Here is a 23,322-nt window from a genome sequence, read left to right as displayed (position 1 = left end):
AGATGCAGCGATAGCGTTACGCGGAGGACTGAGAGCAGGCATTGCGGACCTGTGCAAGGCTGGGTGCAGTATTTGGGATGGTGGTTGGAGTCGTGGTCGGGTGAGGTTTAGCTTCATGAAGCCTACCTTGACTCTTAGATGTTGCTCAGAAGTGTTGGTAAGAGGAAACTTATAGCTAAATGTTACAGTTTTAGCCCCAAATTAAAAGTTGAAATTTTAACATGGCGCTCTGGCGTGGTATGGAGAAAAATCGCTGGTCAGGGATGCGGCGGTCCCCAGACGTATTTCTAAACGTTGAAGAACTCTTTCATACAGAATTGTCATAATTGGATAGGACGTTTTCATTGCTACAAGGTTGTTTAAAACTTACACAAATTAACGTCACTAATTTTTCATGCGAGGGACGGGGCTATATAAAAGAACAATCAAGTGCTCTGTTATGCCACATTTACTATCAAGGAAATGACATTAATTACTTTAAATCTGCAAAATAATTATGTCCAGTTTTAAAACGTGCATCAGTTGCTATTCTCTGGGTGATACCGTAGAGACGCTCACCCTAAAACTGCTTCAAAGAAGTGAAACAGTCAATATGATTCCAACAGGAATTTAACCCAAGTAGGTAATTGCATGCAATACAATCTTTGAAATTGTAAGGAAGACAAATCCAAATTGAAATTTGACGAAGTATTATTTATCAGATAGCCTTATTAAAAGATATTTGAAGGACTTTGTAATCTTGTAGAATCTTAACATTAAAAAAAAAATTTGTCCCATTGAAAAAACAAGTTGTAGAAGAATTTTTAGTGTTAAGCTCTATTCAAAAACACTTAAAAAAATAAAAATCATCAGTTCAAAGATAAGGGACGAGGGAGTTACAATTCTTAATTCTAATAGTCTAATGCATTTGCAGTGGAGGAAGCAAAAGTGGAAATTTGCACAAGGTATTCTCCAGTTTTTGAGTAGGTGGAGTGAAAGGGGAGGAATAAGGCATCAAGGAACTGGGATAAGGGCTGTGGGGATAAAAGAACGTCTTTGACCTGTCCCTAGGGAGCCTCTTAATTAGGCTTTCATTTCCAAAGATCTCCAAGCTTGACGGGATCTTGAGAAATCTTGTCTGTTCCCATGTTCCACAGCAAGATATACAGTTTATAACCCAGCCTACATCTAGGGGCATCCAGAAAAAGGTTTCACAATGTCTAACCCCAAATTGAGCAACCTTCTTATTCACCGCACTCATCCCCATAGCTAACCTAAATTCATGATTCTTAGCAATGTTAGCATATTTTCTTTGCCTTTGGTTCTCTTGTTAGAGGAGAATAATTGTAATGGGGTAACTAGAAATTTTTGTTTTGTAACAAATTAGCAACCAGCTTCAGATCATTTATTTTCACCTAGATGTGAAGATTTTTTTTAAAAGCTTTTTTTTTCTTTTTTGAGGAAAATTGCCCTTGAGCTAACATCTGTTGCCAATCTGCCTCTTTTACTTTTTTCTCCCCAAAGCCCCAGTACATAGTTGTATATCCTAGTTGTAGGCCCTTCTAGTTCATCTATGTGGGATGCCACCTCAGCATGGCTTGATGAGTGGTGAGTAGGTCCATGCCCAGGGTCTGAACCGTTGAACCCCAGCCCACTGAAGCAGAACGCATGAATGTAACCACTACACCATCTGCGGGCCACTAGGTGTGAATTTTTCAAATATTCATGACACTGGTATGAAACATGGGAACATGCTTTGTCTATTACCATCTTTGATAAGGCACTGCTCCTTCCTTTCTTTGCCATCACTGATTTTGGAATTTCAAGTTTTACTTGAACCCGTAATATAGAATTGAACCCCTAATATAGAACTAATTGATGGCCATTTGGTTTGTATATAAATTGTGTAATTCTGTGTTTCAATATCCAGACTTGTACTTATATCTTAGTATTGGTTATTAGATAATTCTTGGAATTTAACTCCTTTCTGCATTATTTCTTCTTTCCAGGGATCTTTCTTTCTCCTTTCTGACACATACTACCTTCGTTTTGGAAATTTTTCTTATTTTCTTCTATTTATTTTATTTTTTTTTATTTCCCCCAAAGCCCCAGTAGACAGTTGTATGTCACAGTTGCACAGCCTTCTAGTTGCTGTATGTGGGACGCGGCCCCAGCACGGCCAGAGAAGCGGTGTGTCGGTGCGCGCCCAGGATCCTAACCCGGGCCACCAGCAGTGGAGTGCGCGCACCCAACCGCTAAGCCACGGGGCCAGCCCCTCCTATTTATTTTAAATAGAAGAGTTTGTAGGCTGAAAAGATGTGGATTTCCTTGGGCTAACTTTAAATAGAAATATATAGATAGTAATGTATAACAAAAATATGATGAAAGCTATGAAATTTAGAAAGGGAATAAAGGAAATAAGTTGCCATTTATAGAAGACTAATTACAGTTTATGAAGTGGGTTGCTGAAAAATCTGCTCCCTGGCAGAAATTATTCAAAGTGTTGGTCTTGGCATTAGCAACGGAGTTAGAAATACTGTCCTGCAAGCTTATGCTAAGAATCAATTGGGAGGATAGAAACTGTAAAGGAAATCTAGTCTATCTATCTTATCAACAAAAATGTCCTTTTTGAACAACTTTAAAGGCACACCCTATAAATAATCCAGTGCACAGCAAAATGCCTGAGATATAATATGTGCTCAACAGATGCTTGTTCAGTGTATGGTAGTACAAATTTTTCCTAATGCAGAAAAGGAAAAATAAATGTTATTTGCCTTCTCTGGCTCCCCATCACCTGATGGATAAATCCAAGTTCCTTAGAATGGCATCTAAGGCTCTTCTCATGATCTGGCCTTTGCCTACATTTCCAGCCTCGTTTTCTGCCACAAACTATCTGGTGCTTAATGCTCTTGAAACTTCTTTTACTTCTTCAAAGCTTTTCTGTTTTTTGCCTACATGTTTTTATTTACACCCCTGCCTCTTGTCTGCTTGGAAAACTCCTATTCCTCCTCAACTCCAACTCAGAAATCCCTGGGAAGTCTCCTCACAGTCCTTCTCATAAAGAGCTTATCTTCTCTGGTAAACTACTCCTACGACTTGTATATACTTCCATTGTTATACTTATCACATTGATAATGAAATTTATTTGACTATGAATCTGCCTCCCCATTGAACTATGAGCATTTATGTGTATCATGTTCATGTACTTAAGGCTTAGCAAAGTTCCTGGCACAGAGTAATTGCTCGGTACATGCTTGCTGAGCTGAATTTATTTGCCTAAGGTGAACAGATTTGTGAAATGGAAAAAAAAAGAAACAAGTTTCTACTCTTGAGGGGAAACTGTAACCCACAGTAAGAATGCTATAAACAGTTCATTTCAAATAATGAAGCATGTCTGTTTATCCTCTTCTGGAATAGCAAATTCAAAATGCTCAAAGTTTTCTTAATGAATAAATATAGCTAGCCTCTGTGACCATTCTCATGAATGACACCCATACAAATTAATTGTACTTACTACATGCCAGGCACTCTGATCAGCATTGGAGGTACAAAGACGAATCAGACAAGGACTCTCTCTCAAAGAGCTCCAATTCTAGTGGGCTAGGCATATATGTAAACAAACAACTAGGATTATATTGTGGCAATGATCATATTAGACGTATGTATAAAGCAAACAATCAGTTCCTTTGGGAAGGTGTTGGGTTCAGTGTCAGGAAAAGCTCTAAATACTTGATATAAAACATGGATTGAGGCTTAAATGATGAGTACAGATTCTCAATTTAGATAAAACGTGAGCAGCAATTTGAACGTGCTTGATGTGTGCAAGGAGGATAGATTGAATAGAGAAGTATGGCTAAGCCAGCATTTCCCAAAGTTTGTTCTGCTCAATTCTAGTCCTGTAAGATGCTTCTTTCAACAGAAGTTTCCATGATCAAATAAGTTGGAGTAATATTGACTAATTGTGTTGTCATTGCAATGGATCACAGAGTTCCACTTTCTGTTATCAAGGAGCTCAGCACTACAATCAAGTTCTGAGGACACAACTAAACCAATCTAGAAATCCCATCTTTGAGGATTTGTCTACTGGGACTCCCCATACCAATTTCTAATCAGTCCAGGTTTTTAGTCAGGAAACAGAAACTATACCTGTTGTTTGAACAGAGAAAATTTTAATAAAAATTGTTAATTAGGATAAGTTGGTAATTAACTGAAAAGATAACAATATATCACAGAGTTAGCAAATTCAGGAAGCAGCTAACCCTTCTAGGGCTGGAGGAACAAAGGGAAGAGTTTGGAATTATTAAAATTCAGGAGCTTAGAGGAGCATCTCTGTGGAGTCCCCCAGAGAAGAGAGTGCTGCTCAGCTGGGATTGGTGTCTTAAGATGAGTCTGATTTGGCAGGTGTTTGAAACTGCACGTAGAGCATCCAAGCACTGTAGGACAACACCATGCAGTCTAACATACATGTGATTGGAGTCCCTAAAGGAGAATAGAGAGATTGGGGTAGACAAAACATTTCAACAGATGAGGACTGAGAAATTTCCAAAAATAAATGAAAGCATCAAACCACAGATCCAAGAAACCCAGAGAACTCCAATATTAGTTATATACTGCTGTGTAACAAATTACCCCCAAGTTTAGTGGCTTAAAAGAACAAACGTTTCTTATCTCCCAGTTTCCGTGGGTCAGAAATTCAGGAGTGGCTTGGTCAGAAATTCTGTCACCCATTGTGGAGAAAGCCAGCAAGACAGACAACAAGATGGTGCCTTTTAGGACCTAGTCTCGCAGGTCACCCGTTGTCACTTCCATCTGATTCTATTTGTCAGTAGCAAGTTACTATGTACTTGCCCATACTCAGAAGGAGAGAAATTAGGCTCCACATCTCCATTACAAATATGAAGGAGAAATAAAGCTTTTTTTTTTAGGTAAACAAAGTGAAGATAATTCATTACTAGGAGACCTGCACTATAAGAAATATTAAAGGAAGTCTTTCAGGCAAGAGGACTATGATACCAGAAAGAAATTTGTATCTACACAACGAAATGAAGTCTTAAGAAATGGTTAAAATAAAGTGATATATAAAAGACATTTTTTCTTATTTTTATTTGTTCTAAAGATAATTAACTATCTAAAGCAAAAATAGTAGCAAATTATTGTGGGTTTAAAGCATACATAAAAGTAATGTGTGACAATAATGGTGCAAAAATTAGGAGGGAGGAATATAAGTATAGGTTGTAAGGTTTTTACCCTGCACATGAAGCAATATAATATCATTTGAAGGAAGACTGTGATAAATTGAAGATGTAAATTATAAGCCCTAGGGCAACTAGTAAAATATTTTAAAGATCAGTATAAATAATAAGCTATTAATAAGTATAAAATAATAAGCTAATAATAGAGATATGAAGGAATCATAAAAATAATTGATTCAAAAAAGTCAAAAGAAGAAAGAATCAAAAAAGAGATGGGGCAAATAGAAAATAACAAGGTAATAGATTTTAATGTAATTGCCTCAATAATTACATTAAATTTGAATGATTTAAAAGATTGACAGCTTGATTAAAAATTAAGATCTAACTATATACTGATAAAGGAAACCCTTAAAATATATAGACAAAGATAGGTTAAAAGTTAAAAGATGGAAAAAAATATACTATGCAAGCACCAATAAAAGTAAAGTCCAAATGACTTTTAATATCAGACAATGTAGGTATCATAAGAGCAGTAGGTGCCATTAAAAGGGCCAATTCACCAAAAATACTTAACAGTACTGTTTTTGCACCAACAACAGATCTTCAAAATATTTGAAGCAAAAACTGATAGAACTGAAAGGAAAAAGATATAAATCCATGGTTATATTTGGAGACTTTATCACCCGTCTCTCAGTAATTGGTAGAAAAAGTAGAAAAACAGTATGTGACTTGCTAATTTTGGTAGAAGATAGACCAACTAAAGGAAGATGGCTCATTTGTGGGAGGGAGAAAGGGCACATTTCACATGTCATCTTTCATTTTATTATAGTTATTAACCACCTTATTTATTTTTGTAAATGCTTACCTTATATTAAATTTTTTCCTTAAAAGTGTAAATCAAGCTTTAAAAATTCAATCCCACTTTTCCCCTTTGACTTGTGTTTTAATTTCAGAGGTAGTTAGTGTTCATTTCTAATTCATTTTCACAAGCCAGTAGTTCCTAATATTTAAGATTTAAGTTTCCCAATGAATGTACAAAATCTATATGAAGAAAACTATAAAACACTTTTGAGAAACACAAAGTAGACTTGAACAAATTGGAAGACGTCCCACATTCTTGGCTAAGAATTAAATATTATGAAGTTGACAGTTCTCCCCATATTAATGTATAAAGTTAATGCAATTCCAATAAAAATATCAACAAATGTTTTTTTTCTGGAGCTGGAAAGTTTATTTTAAAGTTAATATGGAAAATTAACAAACAAGAATAATTAGAAAATTCTACATGATATATTCTCCCACAAAAAAATGAGTATTTAGCCTTGCACAGTCAACTATCTTTTAAAGAAACCAAAAAATGTATTTTTATATTAACCCACATATTCTTCATTTCTGGTGCTCTTTGTTCCTTTGTGTAGATCCAAATTTCCATCTGGTGTTGTTTCCTCTTTAACTCATTTTGTAGTGAAGATCTGTTGGTAATGACTTCTCTTAGTTTTTGTTTTTCTGAAAAATTGTTTTGCTTTCCATTTTTAATATATTTGCTGGGCAAAGAAATCTGCTGGGCCTTTTTCTTTCAGTACTATAAAGATGTCTCTGTTATCTTTTGGCTTGCATAGTTTCTTGAGAAGTCTGCTGTAATTCCTATTTTTGGTCCTCTGTTTATATGTCTTTTTTCCTCTAGCTGCTTTGAACATTTTTCTTTTTATCACTGGTTTTCACCAATTTTGATTATGCTGTGCCTTGGCATGGTTTCTTTTATTTTTATTCCACTTGGGGTTCATTAAGCTCCCTGGATCTGAGGGTTTGTAGTTTTCACCAATTTTGGAAAATTTTAACTTTTATTTCTTCAAATATTTTTTCTACCACCTCCTCTCTTTGGTTTTGGGACTCTAATTATACATGTGGTAGGCCACTTGATATTTTATCCCAGATGGCTATTCATTTTTTTCTAGTCTTTTTTTCCTGGTGCTTCATTTTGGATAGTTTCTATTGCTGTCTTCAAGTTCACTGATATTATATTCTGAAGTGCTTAATCTGTTCTATATCCCATCCCATTGCATTTTTCATTTCTTATTTTGTACTTCTCTAGGAATTCCATTTGAATCTTCATTATATCTTCCATATCTCTCCTCGTCATGGCCATGTTTCCTCATATTTCCTTGAATATATAGAGCATATTTATATTAACTATTTTAATATTTTTGTCTGTTAGTTACATCATCTCTTATTTCTGGGTTTCTTTCTACTGAATGATTTTTCTTATAGTTACGGGTCATATTTTCCTGGTTTTTTGATTGCCAGACATTATAAATTTTACATTGTTGGTTTCTGGATTTTGAAGCATTCATTTAAATAGAGTTTTATTTTGATATACGATTAAGTTACATATAATCAATTGGATGCTTTTGAGGCTTGTTTGTAGCTTTGTCTTGACATGTCCAGCGCAGCCTTAGGCCAGGGCTAATTTAGCCCCACAACTAAGGTGATACCCATTTTGAGTATTCCAGTCAATGCCCCTTGCATCGCAAGAGCTTTCCACTCTTGTTGATGTGAGCACTGGGAATTGTTCTGCCTATTACTTTCCAACCTTGGGTGGTTTCCTCTCACGTGTACCTGGATCAATATTCAGCCAAAGATTCAAGGGGACCCCTCTGCAGATCTCCTGAACTCTTTCTTTGCAGAGCTCCCTTTTCTCTGGTGCTGTGTTCCACAAACTCTAGCTGCCTTGCCTCCCCAAACTCTGATCACTGTCTTCTCAACCCAGTGAGATGACCAGAATTCATTTGCATTCCACCTCCCTGAGCTGCAGACTGGAAACTGTCTATAGGCAGTAAACTGGTGCAATCGTAGGGCTCAACTTGTTTGTTTCTTTTCTTTCAGAGATCACAGTCCTATCCTTCCTCTTCTCCAGTGTCTAAAAACGGTTGCTTCTTTTTTCTGTTTCTGCTTTTTTTCCCCTAGTTGTTTAAGTGGAGGGATAAATCTGGACCCTGTTACTCTGTCTTGACCAGAAGTAGAGGTCTGTCACTGCTTTTATTAGGCCTTTTGTTTCCCTTATGGGTCATACAGTGGTTGTGACACTCTCTGCAGGTAACGTCCTCCAGAATGGAGAAAGCCAAATTCATGCTAAGTCATCGGCACCAGCAGGGCTACATTTTCATAAGAGTAGGGAAAGGGTGTTGGGCAAAGCACAGACAGGTCCCAGATGTCCCTCATAATGGCTCTACCTCTAATTTTCTATTGTTCTGAAAAGTTCATTCCCTGACTCTGGTTTAACATCATTTAAAAGAGTGGTTCTGAACCAGATTTTCTTCAAGTGCTACAGTTACAAGTCTGCTTCTCCAGACGTCTTAAAGCAAGGATTTGTGGGTGTTAAACTTTCTATATTCTTATATGTCTGAAAATGTCTTTATTTTGACATCACTCAAGTGATAGTTTGACTTGTCAAAGATTTCTAGGTTCAAAGTGTTTTTGTTGTTATTTTTTTCTCAGTACTTTGAAAGTATTTTTTTTTTGTTTTTTTTCTAGAACTAACGTTACTGATGAGGAATCTAATGACATTTTCTCTTTCCTTATAGTATTCTTTGTTTTCTCTGTGGAAGCTTGATGATTTACTTTACGTTTCACAAGTTTCATCATGAGTTTTTTAGAATTAATTTTGATCAGCATTTGATTAACTTTTAAAATCTTAAGACATGGATCTTTTAAAAAAAAATTCTGCTAAATTGTTAGTCATTTTCTCTTAAGATATTGTCTACCCACCGTTCTCTCTATTCTTTCCTCCTGAAAATATGTATCCTAGTGTCTCTTAACATTTCTTTTATATTTTATGTCTTTTTATATCTTGGTGCTGGGAGCTTTCCTCAGTTCCATCTCCCTGATCATTAATTTCCTTTTCATCTGTATTTTGTCTGCTATTTAGCCCACATTCTGAGTTTTTTTATTTCAAATCTAGTTTTTATTTTTAAGATGTCTAATTGGTTATTTTTCTTAACTACTAGGTTAATGTGTGTGTTTCATTACCTATTTTTGTCTGCTTGTTGATTTCCTCCTTTATCTCTTTGAAATATTAAATGAATACATTTTTAACCCACACATTTATTATTTCTAACTCAGACTCCTATATCCTGTTAAGCATTTGCTGGTCAATTTCTGCCTTGGATTGTGTTGGGATAATTCCATCTATTTCATGGAGTTGTGAGTATAAAATTAGATAATATAAAAAATTTCTCAGAACATTGGTTAGAACATACAATAAGCTTACTGTTTTTTTTACCACTTTTCTCAAGTCATCTGACTGTATTCCTTTCTTTGATTCTCATTGATATTCTCATTCTAACTCCCATTTTCAGCCATCTATTACTTTAAAAAGAAAAAAATGAAAAGTGCACATCAGTCATTATTTTCTTCTCCCAATTGTTTTCCTCTCCAATTTTTAATGGTCTCTAACTAGAGATTTTACAACATGCCTCAAGATCAGAAAGTGTCTGATCTCCTGGTTGACTAGTAGCAGTTTTTCTTATATTCTACATTTATTTAAGGGAAGCCAAAACCTACTTCTTGTGTTGATAAATTGGCTCACCACACCTAATTGTTTACGTGATTACTCTTCATCTCTTTTCTCAATCATGCAATTATCTTTATTGAGTTAATGCATGTAAAATGCCACTACACTGTGCCATGCACATAGTGAGTTCTCAGTAGAGTTGGCTGCTATCATTATTATTAACATCATCTTTTTGGAAAGAGAATGATAATTAAAATTGATATTCTTGAAATATCTTATTATACTAAGATCCCAACTAGATGTTTCCTTTCTTCACCAGAGATCATAATGAGAAGAGAGAATGCAAACTGATTTTAGGGCTTCTGTTTTTAATGTGTAAGAGAGAAGCAAGGAAGACTTTCTATAGATTTTTAAGGATTGTAAATATGGGATTGTTCTCAAAGGCAATAAGATTGACTACGTAAAATCAATTTCCTTCTGATCCTGTGGCTGTTTCTAGTACTTGGTAAATGTAATCTTGTAATCTGTCCTAAGAAAGTATTCTGAAATACACAAAAATTTTGAGCATAAAGATATCCAAAATATCTTTCTACTTATGCATGTTTAAAAACTAGAGATATCTTTTTTTTTTTGTGAGGAGGACTAGCCCTGAGCTAACATCCGATGCCAATCCTCCCCTTTTTTTCTTGAGGAAGATGGGCCCTGAGCTAACATCCATGCTCACCTTCCTCTACTTTATATGAGATGCTGCCACAGCACGGCTTAACAAGCAGTGCGTCGGTGCGTGCCCGGGATCCAAACCTGTGAACCCCAGGCCACCGAAACAGAGAGCACGCACTTAACTGCTTGTGCCACTGGGCTGGCCCCTAAAAACTAGAAATATCTTATGCAGTTATTCAAGATATTTAAAGACTCAAACAAAATGGGAAAATGCTTGTCATAATGTCAAAAGAAAAAGGTGGGATAATAAACTGTAGAGTGTTAACTCAATACTGGAATTGTACATAGAAAAGTGACTGAAAGGAAATTCACCAAAATATTTACTGTTATTGGTTTAGAGTGTTTGTTTTCTGTATATTTTCCTGTATTTTAATTTTTACTACAATGACTATGAATTGCTTGAATAATCAAGGAAATAGAAAAAGATCAATGGGCTAGTATTAGCTGCATGACTTAACTTACAAGTTGTTCAAATCAATTGAGCTAGAGTATGTGAAAGCATGTTGTAAACTATAAAGTCGTAAGGTAAATTATTGTTATTATCAATAACTGAAGGGTAATATAATTCATCTTTTGATCTCTCATTATGGATAGCTCTCTTTTCGGTCAATTTCATCTAATTTATTTTTGTCAGTACAAATGGGGTTCCAAAACACTTGGAAAATCTTCCTGAAAATAACAAACTGCATTATCTGTTTTGTCATTGCTTTGAACTATTACAGTGATGATAATAAACAAAACCCTTTAAGCTGGTTTTACCTCCTGTCCTTCCACCCGGGCAGCAGCATCATCTGCCTCAAAAAAAAAAAGAAGGATAAAACTATTGAGATTTAACATATAGTTTTACAACAACTTTCTCTAAAAGGTGAGTTAGTTAAATCATGGGCAAAGAAAAATACCAAAATCAACACGAACAAATGTATGCCTATTAAGCAACACATTAACTGCAAGTGATTTCATATGTAGATTACCTATAATTTGAATGCAATTTTCTAAATTTTTTAAATGTGAGTAGTTCCAAAAGTTCTTTGGTGTTTAATAACGTGTGCTATTATTAAGACAGTTGTTAAAGTGGAGATGTTTTGTTCAGTGCCTGACCCATTCAAAATACTGCCTAAGAGGATGTTACTACTTACAATTGAAGGTCACTATTTCTGGGCCTCCTGGCTTCCTTCCTCCTCCACACCAGTTGTGTGTCTGACGCTTTGGTAGGCAGTGGAGATCCTGCTGTGAGCAAGCCAGATACAAACCTATCCTTGGGTTGTATGGAGTCTAGTCACACGAGTATTTGAGTGTCTGGTGTGAACCCAGCCCTATCCTGAGAATTTTAGGGTTCCCAAAGGAAAAGATACTCCATATGCTTGAGGAACTTTTGAATTCTTATCCTCTTGTATGGTGTATTCCTGACCACTACATAACAGCTTATGTTGATCATCTATCTGGCTTCCTAAAGAGAGGAATTGAGAACAACCAGAGTCAGTTAGCTTCTTTCCATCTAAGACTAGGAACCCATCTAAGCTGAGGAAAATCCCAGTGTCAGAAAATTGATTTAAAATAAAAAGTACTAATTCTGTCATAGAGTTTTAGAATCGTAATGTATTCAATCACACCATTTTTGAATAAGATAATGCCTTTTTGCAGTATTTTCTTATAGTCATTTCAAATATGCAGACACATGGGATATGTAAATTCTGACTAGATGACGAGCAGCATAAATGAACATGATAGTAGCTAAATAAGTAGAGGCTGTTCTTTAATTTGTGTAGATTTAATGTCCTCTGAAAGGGTCTCCCATTTGTTCAAAAAAAGAATTTATAGGGTTTATAGTATGGGATTTCCAAAATTTCACAGTGGAAAAGTAAATATTATTTATTTATTTAATATTAACTTTATAACACCTCAAATTTAACCTTTGTATAGGTTTATGAAAGTTTAGGATAGGATTTTATCATAAGAGGACACTTCTGTGGACATTCTGTTAGAAATAAAACAATCCTCAAACAGGTTTATTAATGATACAACTATTTCAGAAGTCATGTTGGAATGTGATTTTAGAATAGGACAGTTTAGAATATAGTAATTCATTTTTTTATAGGTTAAGAATATAAGGGAAATATCACATAACACCAAGTTATTTGGAGGAGAAAGGGCTTGCCTTTAGTGAAATGAGAAACTCCACTTTGCATTTATTAAATCCCTTTCTGCCATGCCAGTCCTCACCTTCAGTCACCACCCTACTGCTGTGTGTTTCCCTGATCCTTTTCCTGTACAATAGAGAATTTGGTTAAAATAGTATTCTTGGAGAAAGTCATACCTCTATGTGTAGCCCTGGCCTACTGCAGAATCAATCTGTCCTGCTCCAACTGGGTTCTCACTGCTGCCTGACCATCTTGCTATTGATCTCCCATTTATTCCCCAGCACACTTCCCTTAGCAGGTGCTTCAGATCTCTGCTCACACATCTAATTCACTACTTACCCTTTCCATTCTCACCAGATAATAACCATCCGACTTTACCGAGAAATTCACAGATAACTAGTTGTGCTTTCTCATTTTTCCTTATCTCTACCTTAAAGCAGCCAACTTTTATTGAGTATCAACCGTGTGCCAGGCACCATGCTTAGGAATAGTGTGCCCAAAGTGATGGAGCTGACTGATATATCTTTATATGCACCACACCCAGCACAGTTCCTGGCACATAGTAGCTGCTCAATAAATGTTGAAATGAATGTGTTGTTGATGAAAAGATAGGTCTAGAGGCTGAGATAGTGAGGAAGTGGACAATAGATATCGTGACCTTGGATGTTCTTTCTTAGTAAAGGAGGATGGTTCCTATCTCAAAGGAAGAGGTGTTTTTTTTATTTTCAAGGCTAAACTCCTCATACCATTCCTTTCTGCTTCCTCTGTGAATCTGATTGGACTCTCTCAAAGGAGGACAACTTCACTATACCTAAACACCTCCCCACCAAACCATCACCGTCATCAGCTACAACTTACATTCTGACTCTGCTGATATACAGGATGCTGTATACATCCTGTTTTCATACTTCCCTTTTGCGTAAGTGGTCTGCACTTACCACAGTATACTCATTTCCTTGCCACCCATATTGCCCCCTTGCATTCATTTTGTCTGTTTTACTACTCTCATCTATACAAACTGAAATCTCGCTTATTTTTTGAGACTCAGCTAAAGACTCACCTCTCCCACCAAGCTTTCTCTGGCCCCTGTAACTGGAAGCTTCCTTGAGAGAGCCAGCATTGTCTATGCTGCTCCTATGACATATGTCCTAACCTGCCTTCTACTTCTATGCAATGCCGTGGGTTTCATTTCCCTGACATAGACAGGATTCAATAAATATTGGTTGAATGAGCATTGATAAATTGAATACCTTAAATGGGGATGGCAAAAGAAAAAAAAAGGTTAAATTTATCTTTTTACAATATATTTTTTTCTATAATCACTCTAATACACAAGTCATTTTAAATACTATTTCTATTCATGTCTTACTACTAGAATGAATGAAGTTGTCAGCAATTTGGCTTGCTTCAATCTTTAGCTACCAGGATATTATGAGAAATGGTAATGGTGATATAGCCTTAATTCCCTCCCTCTACTGTGGGAGGAAACTAATGCCTTAATATCATATGCGTTACTAAAATCCCGATTTCTCCAATGAAACTTCAAGGGAATTGCAAGGCACCTTCAAAAGACTGGTTTCTGAACCAATTCCAAGGTAGATTACTTAAGACTACAAATGGGAATTTCTGGTTTGCTTTCAAATGTTCTGATATTCTTCATTTTGTCATGTTTTTCAGCTGGTAGTGGTTATCACTGTACTTTATCAAATAGCATCCCCATTTCAACTGAGAATGAAGAGGTTCTTGGATAAAGAACTTGTAAAAATCAGGTACAATAATAAAGTCATGGATGGTTCTTGGAATTTGCTAAAATGAAATGCTGCATCTAAGTGCAATATAAGTGCAACATCTTAGCCATATAAGATCATTATCATAAAGTAATCATCATGATTAAAAAAACTCTAATTGAATCATTATTCTTTCCAAAAGATAAAAATTCTAAGAATACTTCTCAGAAGCTCTTAAACTTAATATGGAGCAGGAAATATCGCAATGAACCCTCAAGAGTGAGAAATAAAAAACAGTTGTGCCGTTCTTTCATTATGCTTTTTAATCATTTCATTATTCATAACTATATAATACTTATCTGTGGTGAAGAATGTAGTCATAGGGGAATGTATCTGTCATTATATTGGTATATAAAAAAGAATAAAAGTAAAAACTAAGCATACTCAGTAGGTTCTCATATTTCATATTTGAAACTTTAGATATATATTCCTTTTTTGAAACAAATGTAAGAAAACAAATAAAATTTTAAAATGTGTATTTATGCCAAACTAGGTAAAACAATAAATAAAATTAAGAATAATGTGTATTTATGCCATAACTAGGTAAAAGCAACTATTAAGTTGATTAGTAAAGTCAGATCTGTGATTTCTTATTTTGACTCCCTGGACAATACCAACAGTAAAATAAGGCCAAAAATATGCATATCATTTTGCAGCTGCACCTACAAGGACACAAATGATATTTTAATATTCAATCAGAAATATTACATATATAAAAGTTATAGAAATCTACCACTAAACGTTGAGGTTGTTAAGATTTTAATGGAGTCTGTGATCAGTATAAAATTGCAAAATTTGGAAACAATATGCAGAGTTTGAAGGTACAATGGATACCAAAGGGGAGAAAGAAAAACAATTGTAAACAACTCAACATGAAGATGTTTGAAGGATCTATTGAGCTTGATTCTTCATCCACTAGTTTAAGAAATAAAATGCCTAGTCTTCTGGATCATATTTGAAGATGCTTTAATTTAGCCAGTCATTCTGTTTTTCGGTCTTCTTCCCATTTCTTGACAGTCTGAGTCCCATCTGGACCTTAGTAAGCTATTATATCAGGCAGCATAGGAAAGGCTGTGCTGCAGTAATAACCCTTAGTGGCTTAAAACAGGACAAGTTTGTTTCTTGCTCCTGTTACATGTCCATCATGAGTTGGCTGGGGATTCTGCTGTATATTATCCTCATTTAGGGACCCTGGTTGAGCAAGGGGCTTGACCTCCATTCTTCCACAATTACTGCAGAAAGGAAAAAGTAAAATGGCAAATAGCACAAACTATCAAAGCTTCTCCCTAAAAGTAATATTTGTCACTTCTGATCACATTAATTGGCTAAAGCAAATATATGGCCGTGCTCACTTAAAATGGAGTCAAGAATGGTGATCCTCTCATGTGCTCAAAAGGAGAAATACCAGAAATATTTAGTGCACTAATGAGTCCACAGCCACCTAGACAAGATTGGAGGTGGCAACTCGTCTAACTCGTTCTCTGGTCAAGCCAGATTTGGGTGTGGATTCCTTTTCTAGTTGTAGAACTGGAAGGATATCAGTGGATGATAACTTTCTTCAAGGATTAAATGTGGAAGAATATTATATGGAGCTTTAGGATAAACTGTTTTACTCTTCACTCATTTGTTTATGGATTCAAGGTCTTCTTTTGCCCCCAAGGAGGCTATAATTTGGTGGAAAACATAGGTCTAAGCTCCATGAAACAACTGGAGGATGAGGCAGTCTATCTTATCATTCAAGTGAATGGTAAGAGGCCACACAATAAAGTAATAAAGGCAGATGAAATTAAGTGAAAGATCAGTGTTGAGTGAGTTAAGAAAATTTCCTTGGAGAAGGTATACTATTAGATGGACATGAAATCTTAGGGTTAGAGTGATAGAAAGAGGGAAGGAGGGTACTTCTAGTAAGAAAGACAGCAACTAAGAGGCCAGAAATGGGAATGAGCAAGGAAGAAGCAGAGATGAGATTTGCTTGCTAAAGGATGAGATTAGAGGTTGAAGTCGCGCCTTAGGGTTAGCTTTCTATGAACTTGAACACCCTGGGCTAAAATGTCTATATTTGACCTGATGGGCAACAGTGAGAAACTGTGGATTCAACCAAAGCCAGCATAAAAGAGTGTTTTAAGTTGTAGGAGTTTTTAGGATACACCTAAAGAAGAAATTCCTAAGAGGTTGTGTTTTGTCACAAAAAAATCTTGAGAAAGCTGAAGACAGGGTTCCTCTTAGACCTTAAGGAGTTTCAATCTGGTAGGGAAGAGAGACCATGCCTTTGAGGTAAAAGTAGATTTTGGTTAAAATTTTAAAGTAGAAATTTGGTCACTGATGGAAACTCTTTTCCCTAGAAATAGTTACAAAAATAAAACTCTAACTATCCAAAACACTTTTGGTTTTTCCACCTGGAGACAGGAGGTTGATTTAACTTGTGTTACAATGATTAAAAAAAACACACATATATCATAAAATATAAATATGTACATATGCTACCTAATAAAAGAGCATATTGTGTTTTCAAATCATGAATAAATAAAAATTTATTTTGTTCTATTAATTAAAACATGAACCATGGTTTTATAGAGAAAGCATGGTCTCTAGAAGGAGACAGATCCGGGTTCAGATCCAAGCTCTGCGACTTAGTAGAGAAGGTTAAACTGCTCTCTGTCCCAGAGCCTCAGTTTCCTCATCTGTAAAATGGAGATGATATTGTACCTACTCAGAGAATTGTTACGAAGATTAAACCATAAAACGTATGTAAAGCACCTAGCGTATAATAGCTATGGTAGTAATAATGGCAATTATTATATATACGCAATTACAAAATATTATTGAATTGAATTAAGTTTAAGGAAAGTTTCCTGTCTTTATATTTGTAAGGATTATAAAATTAATAAATCCCAATTTATTAACAATTTTTTAACTAAAGTCAACCTCATAATTTTATTTTTATTGTAGAAATAAATACAAAGAAGAAATGAAGAAGAAAGTAAATTTTAAGTCAGAGAATGCAGTGTTATATTTCTAAAGTGTTCATGATTCTTGATGGGTTTTGTTCCACTTAGCAGATGCTCTCTCCTCTCACCCCAAACGCAGAAACCTTCAGCAGTGACTATTCCCCAAAACTGTCTGGGGTGAGCAACACACTCCTGTTGTACAGACGAGAAAGCTATAAAAAATAAATGGCACTCAAGAAGTTACTTGAAAAAGTAATGCTTTAACTCATGGCATTTGGTTCATATTACTGTGTTGATTTTGTTCTTCCTCAATTTTATGGTACCTTGCCTTTTAGAGGAAAAGTTATGGTTATGAATGTGTCAATCTTCACATTGTATCCCAAGGACCATATTTAGCCGATCTAAGGTCCTTGAGGATTTAATCACTTCCCAAATTGTATTCCTGGTTCTTTCCTCATTTCTGCTCCAAACTTTGAGTATAGGTGACCTGAGAGTATGCTAATAAGTAAAATGGAAATGAAAAAATAAAATAGACATTTATATTCAACCACCTTAAGGTAGTAATCATGAAATTGTAATTTGAAAATGTCATATATATATGACATATATGTATGTATATATGCTAATGGGGCCATTGGCTTAATGGAATGTCGAGGTCTGGTACTTCCTCTGACTGGGTAGATCAGCACAGTGTGAAACTAGTGTTCTTAATCTAAGCAATTATGAAGAAATGAACAGTGATAATCATTATCCTGAAGTATTTATTTTGGTGGTTCCTCAAAAGATGGTCCAGAGTTTCTGCTTTCCTGGAGAATCATCCACTTCATCACTGCTTTGGCATTATTGATCACAGATCTTGAAATGGAATGTGTGTGTGTGTGTGGAAAAAAAATGACTTAAGGTGAAAAAGTAAATTCTCTGTGACTCAGTTGGACCAAGTAAGAATTTCAGCCTTAGTGTGTGAAGGGGCTTTTGGGCAAAGGCATTTGACAGGCCACCGAGGAAAAAAAGACCTTTGTTATTAGAGACGAGTGCTGCTATGTCATACAAACAAACAAACAAAAAATCCACCCCCCTGAAAAAAATAAAGAGAAAAGGAAAAGGAAAAAACACCACAGCTTAAATGATAAGTTTTGTAAATGTTCTGCTGTTTTATAATTTTTCAGTTGAATCTACAGTTTCCTTTTTCTTCTTTCTACTTTTATACACACAGCCCAGAAGACGGACATTTGGCAAGCCATAATAGACTGCTCCTTTCCCAGGTATCTCCTGCTTGTTTCCTTTATCTGTGAATAGGAAATGGCTTAAAGGCACCTGTGTGATGAAGGTCCCAGGGGCAGCTGCCTGACTAGTGAATGCCTGATTATGTGTTAACGTGCTTTGTCAGATATTGGCAGAATCTGTTCTCTTCTTTTGCCTTTTCAGCAAGGGTACCATTGACAGCCTGGCTACCCATTTATAGAAATGTTGTCCATCAAACTGTGAGGAAGGACAATAGTGTTTTTCTGTGGCCAGTGACTGTGGGAAACTTTTCTTTGGCTATTCAGGCAATTTTTGTAGCTTGCTCTGAAGAGGAGAGACTGATGAGTGCAAAAAGTACAATTAAGCAAAGCCAGACTTCAATTGAAGGCTCTAGTGTAGTCTGCTGTTCTCGTTTTATTTTTTTTTTAGAGGGGAAAAAACCCTATGGGTTTTCACGTTGCTGTGTGGCATTCAGCAGGGGGCTATTACAATCCTAAATTTTTTTTTCTAGACCACCTAATTCTAAGTTAAAATTAAATGTAATGAGAGCCACTTGGAGTTCTGAATATTTTAAAGCATAATTCCCACAGAAGGGATTCGACCTAAACTGCAGTGAGCATCAGTTGGCTAATTATAGCTGCATTTTATATTACAGCAGGTGTCAGATGCAGTCATCTCAATAAAGTCCACATAATACTCTGGGAAATAACAAAGACTTTTCTTTGAATGTGGGTACTAATTTCTACTAGGTGTCATATGAGCCTTGATACTTCTTATTGGCATTAACAAGAGCACTGCAGCTCTCAGAAATGCTTTTTGCTTGGGATGAATTGATACTGTAAAGCACTTACCAGTCAGACTTGGCAGATGTCAGTAGTTAATACTAATGTTGCAAGGGTTGGAATATAATGCAAAGAGTCTTATGTAAATACTCTTAGATGATGGGCTGGTTTTGAGGAGGCGCCTGAGCACTGTACTAACTCACTTAATGAAAGTTAAATAGATAGTAGTGGGGTATCTGCATTTACTTTGGCTCTGCTTTATTGCAAGTCCTCCAGAACTGAAGGGCAGATGGTAAGGCAGTAAACTAGGTGAACAAAATACGCTGGACTTGGATGAGGACTTGTTATGTTCACGGTACTTTCCTTGACCTGTGTGGGTGATTTAAATTAATGAAGTGATAGCGAGGCAAAAGCATGCCTGAAGAGAAGGACTCCTGTGCATAGCCAACAGACACAAAACACATTTAATCTAGAAAATATGTCTGCAGTTGAAATACAGTTGGACAATGGGCTAGGCAAAAGGGATGTCACTTTAAAATCATGACAGTTGTTCTGCACTGCTCCGTTCTTCTAGGAGATTTACAGTTTATCCAACCTATTGTAGTCACACTGGATCATAGCAAATGAGATAAAAATGGAGGACCTATTAAAATCTTATTACAAAATACCAGCTAAGATATGACACATGTGAATGCTTTATATACATTCGACTCTGGGACCAACACTGTTTGTTTTAAATTGAGTTCAAAGCGAACAAAGCAAAGGCAGCTGTCCTTAATTATAATCCCCCAAATCAGCTTTGGGTTCTCACTTTGGCAGGTTACAGTTTATGTACAGCTCATAGCAAACCCTGTAGGTGCTGTCAGCAGTTAGGCAGGACTTCAAGGAGTTTAACACTCATTCAACATTGATTCAGTCAATGATTGAGCACTGGTTGGGGCAAAGCCCTGTTAAGCCCAGCAGTGAAATCTAGGATGAGAAAGAGGACACAGGGTCTGTCCCCAGAGTGCTGACCATCTATTCAAAAAAGCCATGTCCCTCATAGCTCTTCTGAAGATTTGTTAATTTTCATTTAGATCCGATATGTTCATGAATTTTGATAAAGTCCAGGACAAAATTGTGCAATAGTGTGAAAAGTCACAGAGAGGTCCCTACAAAGGAGCATAGGTAATCTGCTAATGGCACTTGGTTCCTTATAGTACTCAATAATGTTCTAGCGTTTTTAACATGTAAAGCCTCAATTGTGGTTAATAATTTTTATGTCTTATTTATTTATTTTTTATGAGGAAGATCGGCCCTGAGCTAACATCTGCCAATCCTCCTCTTTTTGCTGAAGAAGACTGGCCCTGGGCTAACATCCATGCCCATCTTCTTCCACTTTATATGGGATGCTGCCACAGCATGGCTTGACAAGCAGTGAGTCGGTGCGTGCCTGGGATCCGAACCGGAGAACCCAGGGCTGCCGCAGCGGAGCGCGCGCACTTAACTGCTTGCGCCACTGGGCCGGCCCCTATGTCTTATTTTTTCTTACATAAATGTAATATTTCTGTATTATAGAAAATTTAGGAAACACATGTAAGATACAAAAGAGAAAATAATCTGTAATTCTACCACCTAGACTCAGACATTATTAAAATTTGATGTGTATCATGTTTATTCTTCCTTCTTTCTTCATTTATGTACATATAATATGTATAGGTACATTTTAAAAAATGGAATTATACTATTTTGTAACTATCTTTTAAAACAAACCTTATGATATACTTAGAATATCTTTTTATGTTATTGTATATTCTTCCACAACATAATTTCTACTGATTACATAATATTCTAGTGCATGGATATGCCATACTTTATTTTTAAATTTACTATTATTGTACATTTAGCTTATTTCCATTTTTTTGCTGCTATAAACCACACTGTAATGAACGCTTTTGTAGCTAGATTTTTTTCTACATCCATGATACTTTGCTTATTTCTGTTAGTGGAAATGCTGGATCAAAGGACATGTGCAATTTTAATTAAAGCTGTAGATTTTAAAACACTTTCATAAAGAATAAAAATATCTTTAGTATAAAATTCTTTATTGCAGTCTATCTAGGTGTGAGATTTTATTTGTTGAGAGACTTTAAAAGTTTACAATACTAAATTGTGAATAAAGTAAGATCTTTCCATCTAACTAGGAAATTGATCAGCTAGTACCCGATTATAAACAGGTGGCTTCTGTAGCCGTGAGGTTTTCAGTATAAACAAGAACTATAAGTATGCAGTGCCTGGCAGCACAGTGTGAATATCCAAGGTACTGGGGCCATTATTTAGACCTTTATGTGAAAAGAGTTCTGGCATATATTTAAACATTACATATGTAAACAGTTCTGGTGTACATTGAAATGTTATTTATAGATGCATTAATTAGTACCGTGCCTTTAATATAATGAATTTAAATAAAGAGTGAAAAGGCCATTAGTCTTGGACTGCCTCCAATTTAAGCCATCCAATTTCAATTGGCCTTCACAGTGGCTTAGAAATCTTTTGGTACATCACTTCTTACCAGGCTTCACCTAATAATTATTCCAAGCCTTCTTCATTCTCCCCCAGGCTAATCCAAGAAGACTCATAAGAACCAGAGAGAGATTAAAGGCACTAATTTCTGTTTTGCATTGATAGCAAAATAATGTATATCGTGATTTAATAGAAAATTAGAGATAGTAAATGATCTTGGAATATTGTTGGGCTTTAACTGCTTTCCAAGTAGAGTACTGTAACTGTAATCATTGAGCTTAAAGAAGTGGGAGAGGTTAGCTGATCATTTTAACCCCGCATCTCACCCTCACAGAGAGCTGAGACATTCCTACTTTGGAATACTTCCAGTTAATTGTCTATGTCTTATCTTGGTAACACGTTTCATAATTTAATATAGTCTCTTAATCCTTTAAGTTATTTCATATAGTAGACACAAATTGAGATAGTTGCCTGATATGTGGCATTCCTACAGCGCCTTGTCTGGGCTACCTGTCTACCTGCTTTTGGGAGAACGATTTCTCTTCCACCTCTAGATATTAGTGGGTTTTAACAGCTGGGTGTGATCATGGAAAGAGTAACTGTAGGCATACTCTGAGATATGCTCCCTGAAGAGCACCATCAGAGGCTTAACACTGTGGGGGAGTATAGAATTCACTAAAATAATCCAGCCAGTCCAATTATACAAGCAAATAACAATAACAAACCCTTGGGGAGTAGACCAGTACCTGTTTTATGTAATCCTCCTCCCTCGTCATGATGATTGATCCGGGGATGGGCAAAATACCCAAGCAGGGCCCAAGAACACCTTCCTTGTCATGTTTTATAATGGGTGATGTTGAGTAAGATTTCTCTTCTTTCTGTTTGAGAAGATCTAAGGATGTGAGCTTAGGGCTGCTGGCAGCCATGTCCCCAACCCTACACAGAAACTGCCTTCAACGGGAGAGAACAGAGCCAACATGGAGGAGAGAAATAGAACAAGAGGCAAAGAGTGAGGAGTGAGACCAAGAGAGAGAATGCATGCAAGAAACAGCTGGGCAGACGGACTGAGCCATCAGATTGTAGGGATCCCAAGGGCCAGCTTCAGCGCCTCTCTTCCCATGTTATGGCTATGTGAGCCACTTAATCTCCTTTTGTTCTTTTACGTGAACTAATTAGAATTGGAGTTCTCTTACTTTCATACAGTCTTGGCTAATAAACGTTCTAAATTTGTTTCTTATTTATGTACCCTCAGTAATATCTCTAGAGTTTACAGTGAATAATGAGAGGTGGGTTCCTCTTTCCAGACCTCTTAGTAGGGAACCAAAGAGAAATTTTGACAGAGTTCACACTTGAGAGTTCACACATGACAGTCCACGAAACTTGCTAATTTTTGTCTTACTATGTAGTTCTCATTTTAATTTCAGTTCTCAAATTAGTTAATCCTGTCATTCCTTCTATAATCATTTATTGGTGTTTTCCTATGTGCACGGGAAAGTAATAAATAATGTAGAGAAGTAAACAA

At 36.0% G+C, this 23,322-nt stretch overlaps 1 long non-coding RNA gene across 2 annotated transcripts; it reads left to right on the top strand.

The window, feature by feature from the left end:
* Positions 1-27: 27 nt before the first annotated feature.
* LOC147917419 (uncharacterized) lies at positions 28-22,943 on the top strand. 2 transcript variants are annotated; one of them, XR_015551700.1, is made up of 4 exons: positions 28-100; positions 14,217-14,308; positions 18,488-18,536; positions 22,691-22,943. It is a non-coding gene; the product is annotated as an uncharacterized LOC147917419 (long non-coding RNA). The 2 variants fall into 2 exon arrangements; XR_015551699.1 differs by lacking the exon at positions 22,691-22,943 and adding an exon at positions 20,589-20,799.
* Positions 22,944-23,322: the final 379 nt, after the last annotated feature.

The sequence above is a fragment of the Ceratotherium simum genome, chromosome 3 (assembly GCF_057802395.1).
Source record: "Ceratotherium simum simum isolate JZ-2026a chromosome 3, ASM5780239v1, whole genome shotgun sequence".
In the NCBI taxonomy this organism is placed as follows: domain Eukaryota; kingdom Metazoa; phylum Chordata; class Mammalia; order Perissodactyla; family Rhinocerotidae; genus Ceratotherium; species Ceratotherium simum.
The sequence above is the reverse complement of the archived record's forward strand: the minus strand, read 5'-3'. Positions and strand labels throughout refer to the sequence as shown.